We start from the raw sequence: 14804 nt of genomic DNA on the forward strand, positions 1-14804 counted from the left end.
AGAGTTGGTGAATTGTGTGCACTGATGGCTTGCCCGCTGTTTATGAAGGTTCACAGAGATACGGTGGCTCTGGGACCCGATCCCATAACTTGACCTATGACCCCTGCGATCCCTGTGATCTATTATCCCTGATCTCCATAGCCAGACAATCCTGCTGCCAGGGAGTTTCTTGAGTCATCATGAATAGGTCAGAATATGAACAAGTAAATATGAACGAATAAAATAGTGTCTGAGTTCCATAGCAATCAGACAATTAAATTATTGGCTTTCTTTCTGAAACGTCATGTTAATAAAGGGGAGTCTTTAGATGCTAGGCAGCTCTTGCTTGTTACTTAACTAGAACTAGAAGTTTTAGGAAGTCATCTAGACATTTTTTCTTATGCTTAAAATCATAGGGGTCATAATGTGCCTGGGCAGATTATTTCTAGGTGGGTTAAATGAAGCATAGTGCAGTGTTATGAGTTAGCCCTGCCGGTTGTGTGGTCTCATTTGACTAGAGCCATATAAGCAACATTTTTTGCTTCACTGAAACTTGCTATTAGGAAAATTTGCAAGGCTGCTAGATGGACGTGAGAGCACACAGTGACTAGCCGTCACAAGCTGGATCTTGCTTCTGGAATGGATGCCAAATGTGACAGGGCAGGGTTACGGTCCTACTTGGATTAGGACTCCACTCCCCCCTGTGAGGTTGTTCAGCACTACAGGGTCAAACTACCCACAAGTGGGAATATGCAGAGACACTTGAAGAAGCAAAAGTTTCGTGCTTCCAACCCATGTCCTATGAGATGACTTTGCATATTCACACTTCCCACACACCTTCCCCTCTCTCCCAGCATCCTATTACATGGTCAGCTGGTTGGGGGTGAAAGGCACTGAGGGGGTAGGGGATACAGCCCGGATTCCTGAATTCATAGTTGTATAAGTCCACAAGGGATCGTAATGTTCATCTTCTGTGACCTCCCGCATGGCACAGGCCAGAGAATCTCAGCTCGTGTTCAAATCCAACGACTTCCCAGTGAATTGGAGCAGAGCTCTTTTGAAACACCCAAGGTATCTAGGTGTAAAGACTCCAAGTGATGAAGAATCCATCACATCCCTAGGGAAATTGTTCCGACTCTTAATTACCCTGCAAATGTTCACCTTATTTCTAAGCGGAATTTGTCTAACTTCAGTCTCCAGCCATTGGATCTCGTTTAGCCTTCGTCCAATAAATTAAAGAGTCTCTGCTGCCAGAAATCTTCTCCCTGCGTAGGTACTTATAGACCATCACCTATTAACCTTCTCCTCCATGAGCTAAAGAGATTAAATCCTTTGGTCTCTCACTGTACGGCAGGTTTTTCAGACCTTTTCTGGCTCTTTGCTGAACTCTTTCCAATTAATCAAATGTCCCTTTTGAAAGGCAGACACCAGAACAGGACCCGTATCCAGTAATGGCCGCACTAATGTCGTATACAGAGGTGGCACCATGCCCCTACTCCAGTATTCCCCTGCTTATACATTAGTGCTCCTAGCCACAGCGCTGCATTGGGAATTCATGTTTGGTTGGCTTCTATGGCCCCAAAGTCCTTGAGAATGTCACTGCTTTCCAGGATACAGCCCCCCATCTTACTAGATTCCCCTGATCTAACCTGCTGGACCCCTCTTGCCCCAGAGCTGGGAACAGAACTCAGGTGTCCTGACTCCCACTTTCACTCACTGTAACCAGTTAATCTTGCCCAGTGCTTTGTCTAAGGACCAAACGGCTGAGCAATCATTAACCAGTGGATTGATCAATCTTGATTCCTGGGAAAAAATTAACACACCTCCGGCAGTGCCCGGTTCACATATGTCAGAGCTTTGTAAATATGGGGTGAGTTCCTATGAACCTCAAACATTGCCGATTTCCACGGAAGAAGCAATAGACCTCCTGCTTGATTTTACAGCAGGGTGACCATGACGTCCTCGGCCTTGAGAGAATGGGCTAAAAGGGGAATGGGCACGGCTGGCCCTCTCTCCTCCAGTCCCACACTGCACCCCGATACAGCCCCGCTTGGATCGACAGCTTCAATGTTCAGTTCCCCACCTGCTCCTCCAGCAGCCTGAGCGGAGACACTTTGGTCTCTGGACGATTTGCTCTGCTCAGTGGGAGGCTGAAGGGGAGACGGCTGCTGATACTGACGGTGGGCTGGCATATGGGACAGTGACTCCACTACAGTCACTGATCTCAGAGGCCCCAGGGTAAACCTGCCGAAAGTGAGATCAGAATGTGGCCAACTGACATGTCACATTTCCCTCCGCACTGGGCCTGACTCAACTCTGAAAATCCTTGTTTTGGCCTTGTGGACGGCCCTAAACCGAACGGTATCAGTTAGCTACCCAACAAGGCCCCTTGTTTCCTCTCCAACCAAGAACTGCCACAACTCCTGGCCCCAATTTTCCAGTCACAACTTCACAATTGTTTCCAAAAGGACCCAGGAAGTGCCATAGGCAGAGTCTTCACCGTCACCTTCCCGGCCTACAGGGCCAAGAGGCAGACATGGTTCCTCTGCTTGTTCTGCTTTTCCTTCATCTTTGCCAGCCATACTGAAAGCTCAGCTGGTTTCTCATCAGTCTCTTTAATTCTCCCTCCATTGGCCTTGATCGCCTCCCTGATTTCTTCCTCCTGCTTGGTGCACATGCAAATTTCCATTTGCATATGTTGGTTTCATAGAGTCCGGTGGATTCTTGCAGCTCCTGGGCTACTCTCTGAGCAGCGTACGGGGAGGTCTTAGAACTGGTGACCAAGATACCCGCAGAAAGGACAGAGCCAGGTCACATTTAGGGCTTGTCAAAAAATGTCCATTGAGAGAAAATTGGGTTTTACTGCTCTCCTCTCCTCAGCTCTAGGATAGACATAGTGAAGGACATAAATCCACACTGGGTAGAGGCCAAGCATAGGAGTTTATTACACACAGCGCTGGCGGAGTGTCACCTGGCTTATTAGGCTCAGAGACACTGTCAATCAATTGATTACAATAGAATATATAGATTTTCCATGGGTGGGGGAAAGTGACGGGGTAGGCAGTTCCACACCCCCGGATAGGTTTTGCAGCAAGATAAGATAGCACATTAGCCAGTGGTTAACAGGTAACATAATGTCTCTGCCGATGGTCTCAAGTTAGCAAATTAACATTTAATTAATACTTTGATAAAATGTTATTAGTATAAAATATCTGTGTTGAATTCTGATTTGGGGTCCATAGGAATGGAGCAACTCCTCTGATTGTCCACCAGGTACATTCCTAGGGGTTAAAGCAAAGAAACAGTGAAAGTATATGGCAATAAAGATTGTCCCCTTCATGTCTTAAGGCAGGCACTGGTCCCTGGGAAGGGAGGTGGAAGGATGCCATATCTTATACTGACATGTGCCAACTTTTCATATACTCAAGGTTGGATCTGTGGGAAGAACCTTCCCTTCAGAAGAGACTGACACAATAGGAACAGGGATCCTTTGTTCAATTTGAAACATTGGATGAAACATAATTATTCAGTTATTGCTTCAACATCTGGCATTTCTACTGACCACGCATGTCTTAGCAAAGGCAGTTATCTCGTTTACCCGGCTTTCTCTTAGCTAATCACTATTTGCTGGACCTCTGGTCTCTTGACCAAACTCTGGACTTTGGGTCTAAAAAAAGAGCTGGCACAATCCATGTACCAGGTTGTTATATAATGCACATGGATTTTAACCCTTCAGGAAGGAAAACTCGAGTGCACAACTACAAAACGGGGAATACTGCGGTGACTGTGCCCAGGACTGATGTCAGGCTAAACAGTCTATAGCAGGGGTTGGCCGATCGCGGCTCCCAGCACATCCCTCGGCCTGCGGCACTTCCCGCCTCCCCCATTGGCCTGGAACAGTGAATCGCGGCCAGTGGGAGCCGTGATCGGCCGAACCTGCCAATGCGGCAGATAAACAAACTGGCCCGGCCTGCCAGGGTGTTTACTGACCCCTGGTCTCTAGTTACCTAAGTCATCTCATTTCTCATTTTAAAATACTGGCACAATGGTCGTGTTTTGTCCAGTCCCCTGGAACTTTCCCGGTGTTTAAAAAAACTCTGAATACCAACATTAATGGCTCAATGAGCTCCTCAGCCAATTCTCTTACAACACTTGGGTACAAGCTTTCCAGGTCCTGCAGCTCTGAAAGTGTTTAGCTGTAGCAGCTGCTGTTTAAGTCCTCCCTGGTTACTCCTGGAATAGAGAGTATTTCATTCGTACTGCACAGCGTGGATGCACGAAGCTTTCACTGGGCTTTGACTCAGGAGATCTGGCCTCAATTCCCAGCTCCACCGCAGACTCCCGGTATGACCTTGGACAAGGTCACTGTGTGCCTCAGTTTCCCCATCTGTAACAGGAGAGCAAAGGTGAGGATCCCTTCATGGACAGCTGTCAGGTGCTGGGATATAATGACAGGCACCAAAGGGAAGTTAGTGAATAATGCTTGTGAAAAGAGGGAGCAATTTATTTTGAGGGAGGAGGTATTTGTGGCAGCTTGGCCCTGATTCACCACTGTGCTAGGGAGGCAGCGTGGCCAACTGGCTAGACCAGGCTCATTTTAGGTGAGATCAGCTGGAGCAGAGCTAGTGCGTGTACAAATTACAACGCCGAGCTGTAGTACAGACATGAGGCGAAGGGATCAGCGTTCACGTCACACTCCACGGCGGTAACCAGACCAGGCCAACAAATGATCCGATCAGCAAAGCGAATTCGGTGCTGAATCTGGTCACGTGCTGCCCAAGGCACGTTGCACATATGCTAACGTGTGTAGACATGCCTCAGACCGCTGGGCACCGTCCTGGTGGTGGAAAGGGGCCTCAGAATTGGAGCTGGGAGGAAAATTTTTAACACATTTTGGGGGGTGGGCAAAAATTGGTATTTTTGGAACATGGAAATGTACGTGATTTTCTCTAAATTTTCCCTTTTCAAAGAAATCCAAAAACGAACAAAATCATTTGGTTTTGCTCCCCCCCAATACATCAGTCTGAGGCAGACATCCAGCATGGGACATTTTACCCCAAAGAGCTAACATTTGGCAAAGGCCTAACGCACCTGAAAACAGGGATTTACAGTGAGACCTGCCTGGCAACCTCAGCTATAGGCATCACTTGCAAACTTGTCTATGATACCCTAGGTACCTTTCCCCATCATTGGCGCCCTGCCGCCCCCATGCGGTCACTGCCAGTATAGCTGTCCCTGCTTTCCGCCCCACAGCCCCTGCCGCCCCCGTGTGGTCATTGCACAGTACAGCTGTCCCTGCTTTCCGTCCCACAGCCCCTGCCGCCCCCGTGCGGTCACTGCACAGTACAGCTGTCCCTGCTTTCCGCCCCACAGCCCCTGCCGCCCCCGTGCGGTCATTGCACAGTACAGCTGTCCCTGCTTTCCGCCCCACAGCCCCTGCCGCCCCCGTGCGGTCATTGCACAGTACAGCTGTCCCTGCTTTCCGTCCCACAGCCCCTGCCGCCCCCGTGCGGTCACTGCACAGTACAGCTGTCCCTGCTTCCCGTCCCACAGCCCCTGCCGCCCCCGTGCGGTCACTGCCAGTACAGCTGTCCCTGCTTTCCGCCCCACAGCCCCTGCCGCCCCCATGCGGTCACTGCACAGTACAGCTGTCCCTGCTTTCCGCCCCACAGCCCCTGCCCCCCGTGCGGTCATTGCACAGTACAGCTGTCCCTGCTTTCCGCCCCACAGCCCCTGCCGCCCCCGTGCGGTCACTGCACAGTACAGCTGTCCCTGCTTTCCGCCCCACAGCCCCTGCCGCCCCCGTGCGGTCATTGCACAGTACAGCTGTCCCTGCTTTCCGCCCCACAGCCCCTGCCGCCCCCGTGCGGTCATTGCACAGTACAGCTGTCCCTGCTTTCCGCCCCACAGCCCCTGCCGCCCCCGTGCGGTCATTGCACAGTACAGCTGTCCCTGCTTTCCATCCCACAGCCCCTGCTGCCCCCGTGCGGTCACTGCACAGTACAGCTGTCCCTGCTTTCTGTCCCACAGCCCCTGCCGCCCCCGTGCGGTCATTGCACAGTACAGCTGTCCCTGCTTTCCGCCCCACAGCCCCTGCCCCCCGTGCGGTCATTGCACAGTACAGCTGTCCCTGCTTTCCGCCCCACAGCCCCTGCTGCCCCCGTGCGGTCACTGCCAGTACAGCTGTCCCTGCTTTCTGTCCCACAGCCCCTGCCGCCCCCGTGCGGTCATTGCACAGTACAGCTGTCCCTGCTTTCCGCCCCACAGCCCCTGCCCCCTGTGCGGTCATTGCACAGTACAGCTGTCCCTGCTTTCCATCCCACAGCCCCTGCCCCCCGTGCGGTCATTGCACAGTACAGCTGTCCCTGCTTTCCATCCCACAGCCCCTGCCCCCCGTGCGGTCACTGCACAGTACAGCTGTCCCTGCTTTCCGCCCCACAGCCCCTGCCCCCCGTGCGGTCATTGCACAGTACAGCTGTCCCTGCTTTCCATCCCACAGCCCCTGCCCCCCTGTGCGGTCATTGCACAGTACAGCTGTCCCTGCTTTCTGTCCCACAGCCCCTGCCGCCCCCGTGCGGTCATTGCACAGTACAGCTGTCCCTGCTTTCTGTCCCATAGCCCCTGCCGCCCCCGTGCGGTCATTGCACAGTACAGCTGTCCCTGCTTCCCATCCCATATTCCTTCCTTTCCCCCCTCTGGTCATTATATAGAATAGCCGCCCCTGTCACCTACATCCCCCCTGTGGTCATTATACAGACCAGCGCCTTCACCTGGTTAAAAATGATCTGATCCAGGGCGGGGAAGGGTTTGGAGCCTGGGGCATGACCCCCACCTTGGAGATGAGGCTTAAGAAAGGAACAAACAGAGGCTAATGGCTTCTCTGTGCTGCGGCAAAGCTTTTTAAGAGCACTGTACTGAGGCACAACCTACCCTGCCCTCCACTCCAACCCTGAGCCAGCCCCCCAGAAAACACCCCCCGCCCCAGCTGCTAATGTTTACAACCCTTCAGCTCCTTAGGCACCTGATAGCACGTAACCCCAGACTTTCACTCCCCCTTCATCAAACCGTCTGCTCACAATCTCCTCCCACCTACCCACTGGCAAGAAGATAACTGCTGTCCCGGGCTGGCCGGCCCTTTAAGGGGAGCTGGGCTCATCCCTGCACCCCAGCCCCAGCTGATCCTCTTAGCCAGGGATCAGCCAGCCCAGGGCCCAGCTGGGAGTGGGCCTGAAAGCCCAGAGCCTAGCAGGGACAGTGGCTGCTGGGATTACACCAGGCCAAGGGACCTAACCCTGGGAGAACAAGGGTGTGGTGGAACCGAAGCTAGTTCACGAGAAGCTGGGTGTCCAGGCAGCTGGCCCCACAAGGGAGCTGCTGCTGCTGGGGGAACTGAGGCAGGGTGGGGTCTGTGCAGTCCTTTGTGTTCAGTTTGGACTTCAGCTGCCCTGGGCAAGAGTTTCTGGCCGGAGGAGCTGCCTCACCAGCGCCAAGGAGCAGTGTGAGCCAGAGCGGGGTGAGTGATGCTCTGGGGCAGTGTGTGATAATGGCATTGAATGGGGGGTGGGGGTGCTCTGGGGCAGTGTGTGATAATGGCATTGAATGGGGGGTGGGGGTGCTCTGGGGCAGCGCGTTATAATGGCATTGAATGGGGGGTGGGGGTGCTCTGGGGCAGCGCGTTATAATGGCATTGAACATGGCCAGGAGGGTGCTCTGGGCTGGCTGGAGTCTCCCATCCTGGATAATGAAGTTTTTTCCAATGTAATTAAGGCCCAGCTCCTCCAGGGTTTTTAGATGCCCCTGGGGAGTTGGGCACCTATGTCCCCATGAGGGGCTGGGTCTAAGAGCTGGGGTTTGGTACAGCCTGGCTGGGACCAGGGGGAAGCTAAACCTTGGTCAGCCCCACCCCGGCTCTCGCATCCTCCACGCAGCAGCTGGTGGCCACCTGGCTGAGCTGGGCCAACCAGGCTGGTGTGAGTCCGAGTCTAGACGGGGAGGGCGCCCCCCACTCTCAGCATGTCGCTGCCCATGCCCAGGGGCTGTATCAAGACTAAACTATAGAAACCTCCCAGGGCGAGATCAAAATGAGTCCGTATCAGCTGATGTTCACCACCACCGAGGAGCCCAGGAGGGGAGAGATTTGGGGTGGGGGTGGAGAGGGCCCAAGGAGGGGACACCCGTGTGGGTTCTGGTGCTCAGGGTCATTTCCCACTCTCAGATTTGCCCTGCCCACCCCCCCTCCCCGGCTGATGGGGGCAGGGCACTTTGCCAGGGGGATGGTCTTTCTGCTCTCCAGGGCCTGGTGGCTGCTCTGCCCCAACCCAATCCCCTGTGGGGAGATTCTGTGTCTCCCCCACTGTGCCCCCAGCCAGTGCCCTTCATCAGATCTCCAAGCGCTTTACTAGGCAGGTCAGCAGCGTTATCCCCATTTTACAGAGGGCCCTACCGGTCCCCCATACGCGAGGGGTTTGAGAGGAATGTGGCTCTAATGGAGATGTGTGGAGGGGGCTGTTCATGTGGTGGGTGGGGCACAGATGAGGGGAAATGGGCTGTACAAGTCCAAGTGTGGAGGGGTGAGGGTGAATCTGGCTGTACTGGGATCCCCTGTGGGGGATGGGAGCATGGGGGGTGGGTGGGGGGGAGATAATCACACCTCTCCTAGCACTGAATTCCCAGCTCAACACTGCACACCACGGGTGCCCCCCAGTGGCCAGTGCCTGTATTGCTATTTCCCCTATTCAGGCTGTTTAAGGCCTGCGGCAAGGGCAGTGGCTGGTGGTGGGTACCACCCCCCTCCGTGCCATTATCTTGGCTGGCCTGTGTACAGAGTGAGGGCACCACCCAGTGGTCAGGGCTTTTATTGCACCTCCTCCCCCATCCATTCATTCATTCCTGGCTCTGTCTGGCTGCAGGTCTCCCTCAGCTCGTGCCAGCCGAGCCTAGGCGAGAAGGAAGGTGTGTTAGGAGCAGGGGGTGGGGAGAGCCCTGCAGACACAGGCTTTGCCCTGGCGGAGGGGGGCTGGATGTAACAGCGTTATGGGGGTGCCTGGGATGAGCCCCCCAGGCAGTGACTCTGCTTTGCTGTGGGGGGTGGGAAGGACGGATCCTCGGCCGTGTGGGCAGGGGTGCCCCCAGGGTTAGTGAGCAGCACACCCAGGTTCAAGGGGGTGTGATTCCTTTCCCCTGAGCCAGCCAGTCCCCTGCCTTGGGGTCAGGGCCAATGCCCCCTAGAGGGGAAAGGGCCTGTGCCCCATTTCCCCACCCTCCTGAGCCGGCCAGTCCCCAGTACTGAATGTGTTGGAATAAAGACACCTGAGCAGCTCCGATTCCGGCTACCCCATCGGTAACTCTCCATTCCGGTTAATCTGCCTCCGGTTCTTACGCACCCGAACACGGGGGGTCCAGGCACGCCTTTGTGGGAGGGCACTGTGCGCTAACGCGGGGGGCATCCCCTGCCCCACACCCCTCTCTGCCCCACTGCGGAGCAGCATGAAGTTCAAGGTCACAACGTTTTAGCTATTCACTGCCTTGGGGTTTGTTGTTTTTAAACCTACCAGACAAAACTATTCGCTGTTGTGAACTGGTGACAGATGCTGCTCTCACATTCCTACCGCCCTGTCTGCTTCCTGGGAGTTCAGCATCCACGCAGCAGGGTTTGCGGCAACGTCCTCTCCAGTGCGTCCCACCCCAGAGGTGGCTGCATTTCAGCAGCAGGGTGAGTGATCCCTGCCCCCCCCACCTTGCAAGGCATGCTGGGACCTTGCAGGTTTGGAGCTAGGAATCGGTGTCCCTGGAAAGCCGCATCTCGTTGTCATGGGGACTCCATGCCGAGGGCGCCCTGCAGGGACGTCAGCCATCCTGCTGCAGCAGAGGGGAGACGTGTGGCACAAAAGGGGTACAAATAAGGCAAGCCCCCCCTCGTGAGAGAGCCAACCCTTGCAGGGGGATGTGTAGGAAGGGAAGATATAGGAGCAGCCCAGGGAGCAGCTGGCCCGTTATTCGTTCCTTTCAGTGCTTTGCCTCCGGTTCTTACGTGCCCGCACAGTGCAGGGGACGGGCACGCCTTTGGGGGAGGCTATCACAGGGAGTCCTGCCCCCCTCCCTCCCCCGCCTCCCCGGGGCATGGAGACCGAGAGGGGACCCAGGCATCCGGGAGGGCAGTGCAGGGTACGGGCACGCCTGTGGGGGAGGCTATCGCAGGGAGTCCTGCCCCCGCCCCCGGGCATGGAGACCGAGAGGGGACCCGGGCGTCCGGGAGGGCAGTGCAGGGCGCTCACCCCTATGGGATCAGAGAGAAGAGAGGGAATGGGATGAAGGGGGACCCAGGTGTCCGGGCTGGCAGCACAGGGTGCCCTGTTCAGGCTCCTGTAGCTTCACTCAACCAGGCACCACAAAACCGACCCCAGCGCTTCGGGGGGGAGGCAGGGTGGGTGGGTGGGAATGAGCAACCCCTTAATCTCACGCCCTAAGGACTACAACTCCCAGCATGCCACGGGAAAGCCGGGGATTAACCCTTTCTCACCTTGGTGAGAAACAGACAGCCCGCAATTCCCAGCCACAGTAAGAACATTCAAGGACACTGGGTTAAAACAGAACCCAGGAGTCCTGGCTCACCCCTGCCCTTAGGCTGACTCCCCTCCCAGAGCCAGGGAGGGAACCCAGGCGTCCTGGCTCCCAGCCCCCCCCCCGCCCCCGCCCCGCCTTGGGGTCCAGCCGGGCCTCTCAGGGCTGATCTAGGTCCATGGAGACGGCAGGTGTCTCGGGCAGCCCCCTCGGCTCGGTGACCGGGAGATCGCTGGGCCCCGGCACGAGCCGCTCCGGAGCGGGGCTCCTGGGGCAACGCAGGGAAACAGCCGAGCAGCTGGGACCTAGGGCGGGGCGGGCGTGAGAACCGGGATTTAGCGACGGGCAATTCCAGAGAGGAGCTGGGCGGGGGGGGAGTCACCGGGCCCGCAGCCGCCGGCCGCGGGGGGGGTCTCGTTGTTCTGTGCAGCGCCGAGCACCGCCGCGGGCTGGCACCCGCCTCCCCCGGTGCAAACCGCTCACCCCGCTGTTCTCGCTCAGGCCGGCCGCTCCCGCAGCAGTCCCCAGGCTCCCCGCTGCCGGGCCGGCCCCCTCCCGAGCCGGGGCCCCCTGCCCCGGGCCAGGATGCCAGCGGATCCTCCCGGCCCCCCGGGTGCCCCCCGAGCCGGCTCCATGGCCGTCCGCGCCGCAAAGCATGCCGGGAGGGCGCAAGCTCCAATAGCAGGCAGGGCCCTCTCCTCCCATTGGCTGGTTTCCCCGGCCTCCTGATTGGCGGGCAGGCGGGGCCGGGCTGTGATTGGGGGACGCGGGGAGGGAGGGCTCCGCCCCCCGCTGGGGCCGGATGGAGCTGGGCTGGTCAGTGAACGGGAGGTGGGGAAATGCGGTGGGAAGCGCCCGCCCCGCCCCCCCGAGAGACCCGCCCGCTGGGGACAGCCCGGGGGGGGGCGGGGGCTGGATGGACAGGTGGAGGAAGGGGCTGGGCAGGCAGAGGGAGGGCTGGGGGGGCTGGATGGACAGGTGGAGGGGTGGGGGCTGGATGCAGGGAGGGAAGGGGGTGGGGGGCTGGCAGGACAGACAGAGGAAGGGGGGGGGGCTGGACAGACAGAGGGAGGGGTGGGGGCTGGATGCAGGGAGGGAAGGAGGTGGGGGGGCTGGGCAGGCAGAGGGAGAGTGGGGGGGCTGGGCAGAGGGACGGGGGGGCTGGATGCAGGGAGGGAAGGGGTGGGGGGCAGGCTGGACAGACAGAGGTGGGGATGACTTTGTACTCAGAGCCCCCCCCCCCTTTCTGATCCTCTGCTGCCATCTCGTGGCCCTTCACTCATCCACCCACCGCCCGGCTCCCCTCTGCCCCTCTCTGAGCCCCACACGCGCCCTGGGGACTCCCGGCTGCTGCCATGTCCCTCCGTGTAGCAGGTCCCCGAGGACCCGCTCCCACCCTGGGGGCCCTGTGTGCTCGCTCCCGTCATCCTCTGCAGAGCCTGGCATAGAGCAGCCCCCTTTCCAGCTCCCATCAGCCCCCCACTCACCCCTGAGCCGTGGGGCACGTCGCTAGCGAGCCGGAGCGCCTTGCGGTTCCCAGGCGCCGTGCCGTTCCAGCGCCACATCCCCGCAGTCTGCAGGGACCAGCTCCCGGGTAGCCCCTGACTGCTGGAGGCTGGGGCCTGGCCTGGCAGCTCGCTGGCTCTTTGTTCTTTTTGTACAGCACCTGACACAGCGGGGTCCTGCTCTGCGATGGGGGCCTGGGGCTCTCGTGGGTCACACACACTGTGCTCTCACTCCTCCAGGTGACCTGACTTCAGCTCTGTCTGCCCCTTCCCCAGGGCACAAGGGGTCGCTCCTGCACATTCTTGGCACTGGGGCAGGAAGGGGAGGGATTTTGCAGCCACACTTAGATCTGTATATTGCGGGGGGGGGGGGAGTGTCACTGGGGTACATTTAGTTTATTAACAGGGATGGGGGCATTACCTGAATTCAGCCCCCCCACCCCATACACAGAGGCCAGGCCGGGTGAGATTGGAGGGATTTTTGATAGGAGGCAAAAATGAGTATGAATGTATCAGGTGGGACACAGGCCGGATGAACCCAGGGGTCTGACCCCGGCAGGGGGGTAGGGGGGATGCCGGGCCGGATGGACCCAGGGGTCTGATCCCGGCAGGGGGGTAGGGGGGATACAGGCCGGATGGACCCAGGGGGGTCTGACCCCAGCAGGGGGGGAGGGGGGATTCCGGGCCGGATGGCCCCAGGGGTCTGACCCCGGCAGGGGGGATGCCGGGCTGGATGGCCCCAGGGGTCTGACCCCGGCAGGTGGGTAGGGGGGATACAGGCCGGAGGGACCCAGGGGTCTGATCCCGGCAGGGGGGGAGGGGGGATGCTGGGCCGGATGGACCCAGGGGTCTGATCCCGGCAGGGTGAGGAGGGGGAATGCTGGACCGGCTGGACTCAGGGGGTCTGACCCCGGTAGGGTGGGGAGGGGGGATGCTGGGCCGGAGGGACCCAGGGGTCTGATCCCGGCAGGGGGGGAGGGGGGATACAGGCCAGAGGGACCCAGGGGTCTGACCCCAGCAGGGGGGATGCCGGGCCGGATGGACTCAGCGGGTCTGACCCCAGCAGGGGGGAGGGGGGATACAGGCCGGAAGGACCCAGGGGTCTGATCCCGGCAGGCGGGGAGCGGGGTCTGTGGGTTTGATCCACACATTATAATTTTGCATTGAAAATGGAGCCATGGGGATGTGGTGGCGCTACCTGATCTGGGCACCAGGGGTCACTGTCGAGCGAGAAACTTTGGCTGCTTGGTAAATCCCTCTTGGGAAGAGGCTGCCGGGTAGGGTCCCCCCCTCCCCGCACGCTCTGGGCAGGGGTGGGCAACTTTTTGGCCCGGGGGCTACATCGAGGTGGGGAAATTGCAGGCAGGGCCAGGGGGTTGGGGTGCAGGCAGGGGGCTTGGCAGGGAGTTGGGATGCAGGAGGGATGCAGCAGGGGGTTGGGGTGCAGCAGGGGACTCAGGGCAGCGGGTTGGGGTGCAGGGGGTGTGGGGTACAGCAGGGGTTGGGGTACAGCAGGGGACTCAGGGCAGGGGGTTGGGGTGCAGGAGGGGGTTGGGGTGCAGGGGGTGTGGGGTACAGCAGGGGGCTCAGGGCAGGGGGTGTGGGGTACAGCAGGGGTTGGGGTGCAGCTGGGGACTCAGGGCAGGGGGTTGGGGGGCAGGGGGTGTGGGGTGCAGCAGGGGTTGGGGTGCAGCAGGGGGCTCAGGACAGAGGGTCGGGGTGTGGGGTGCAGGAGGGGGCTCAGGGCAGGGGGTTGGGGGCAGGGGGTGTGGGGTGCAGCAGGGGACTCAGGGCAGCGGGTTGGGGTGCAGGGGGTGTGGGGTGCAGCAGGGGGCTCAGGACAGGGGGTTGGGGTGCAGCAGGGGTTGGGGTGCAGCAGGGGGCTCAGGGCAGGGGGTGTGGGGTACAGCGGGGGCTCAGGGCAGGGGGTTGGGGTGTGGGGTGCAGCAGGGGTTGGGGTGCAGCAGGGGGCTCAGGGCAGGGGGTTGGGGTGCAGGGGGTGTGGGGTGCAGCAGGGGTTGGGGTGCAGCAGGGGGCTCAGGGCAGCGGGTTGGGGTGCAGGGGTTGGGGTGCAGCAGGGGGCTCAGGGCAGAGGGTTGGGGGGCAGGAGGTGTGGGGTGCAGCAGGGGGCTCAGGGCAGGGGTTTGGGGGGCAGGGGGTGTGGGGTGCAGCTGGGGACTCAGGGCAGCGGGTTGGGGGCAGGGGGTGTGGGGTGCAGCAGGGGTTAGGGTGCAGCAGGGGGCTCAGGGCAGCGGGTTGGGGTGCAGGAGGAATGTGGGGTGCGGCAGGGGTTGGGGTGCAGGCAGGGGGCTTGGCAGGGAGTTGGGGTGCAGCAGGGGGTTGGGGTGCAGGGGTTGGGGTGCAGCAGGGGGCTCAGGGCAGCGGGTTGGGGTGCAGGAGGAATGTGGGGTGCAGCAGGGGTTGGGGTGCAGCAGGGGGCTCAGGACAGAGGGTCGGGGTGCCGGCTTTGGTCCTGCACCACTTACTGGAGCGGCTCCGGGGTGGCGGCAGCACCACCCCACTAAGGCAGGCTCCCTGCCTGCCCTGGCCCCGCTGCTCCCCGAAGCAGCCGGCACCACGTCCCTGCGGCCCTTGGGGTAGGGGGGCGCAGAGGCTGCAGTGCAGGGACATGGTGCCGGCCACTTCCAGGAGCGGCACGGGACCCGGTGCCATGAGGGTGGCAAACCCGCCGGCCAGGTCCTAAGCCCTGAGGGGCCGGATCCGGCCCGTGGGCCGTAGTTTGCCCACCGCTGCTCAGGG

The 14804-nt window shown here is 59.5% G+C and overlaps 1 long non-coding RNA gene across 1 annotated transcript; it reads right to left on the reverse strand.

The window, feature by feature from the left end:
- Positions 1-3354: 3354 nt before the first annotated feature.
- LOC123347040 lies at positions 3355-11174 on the reverse strand. The gene is made up of 3 exons (XR_006573026.1): positions 11023-11174; positions 9531-9837; positions 3355-4366 (listed from the first exon to the last, which is right to left on the reverse strand). It is a non-coding gene; the product is annotated as an uncharacterized LOC123347040 (long non-coding RNA).
- Positions 11175-14804: the final 3630 nt, after the last annotated feature.

This window comes from Mauremys mutica, chromosome 12 (assembly GCF_020497125.1).
Source record: "Mauremys mutica isolate MM-2020 ecotype Southern chromosome 12, ASM2049712v1, whole genome shotgun sequence".
Taxonomy (NCBI): domain Eukaryota; kingdom Metazoa; phylum Chordata; order Testudines; family Geoemydidae; genus Mauremys; species Mauremys mutica.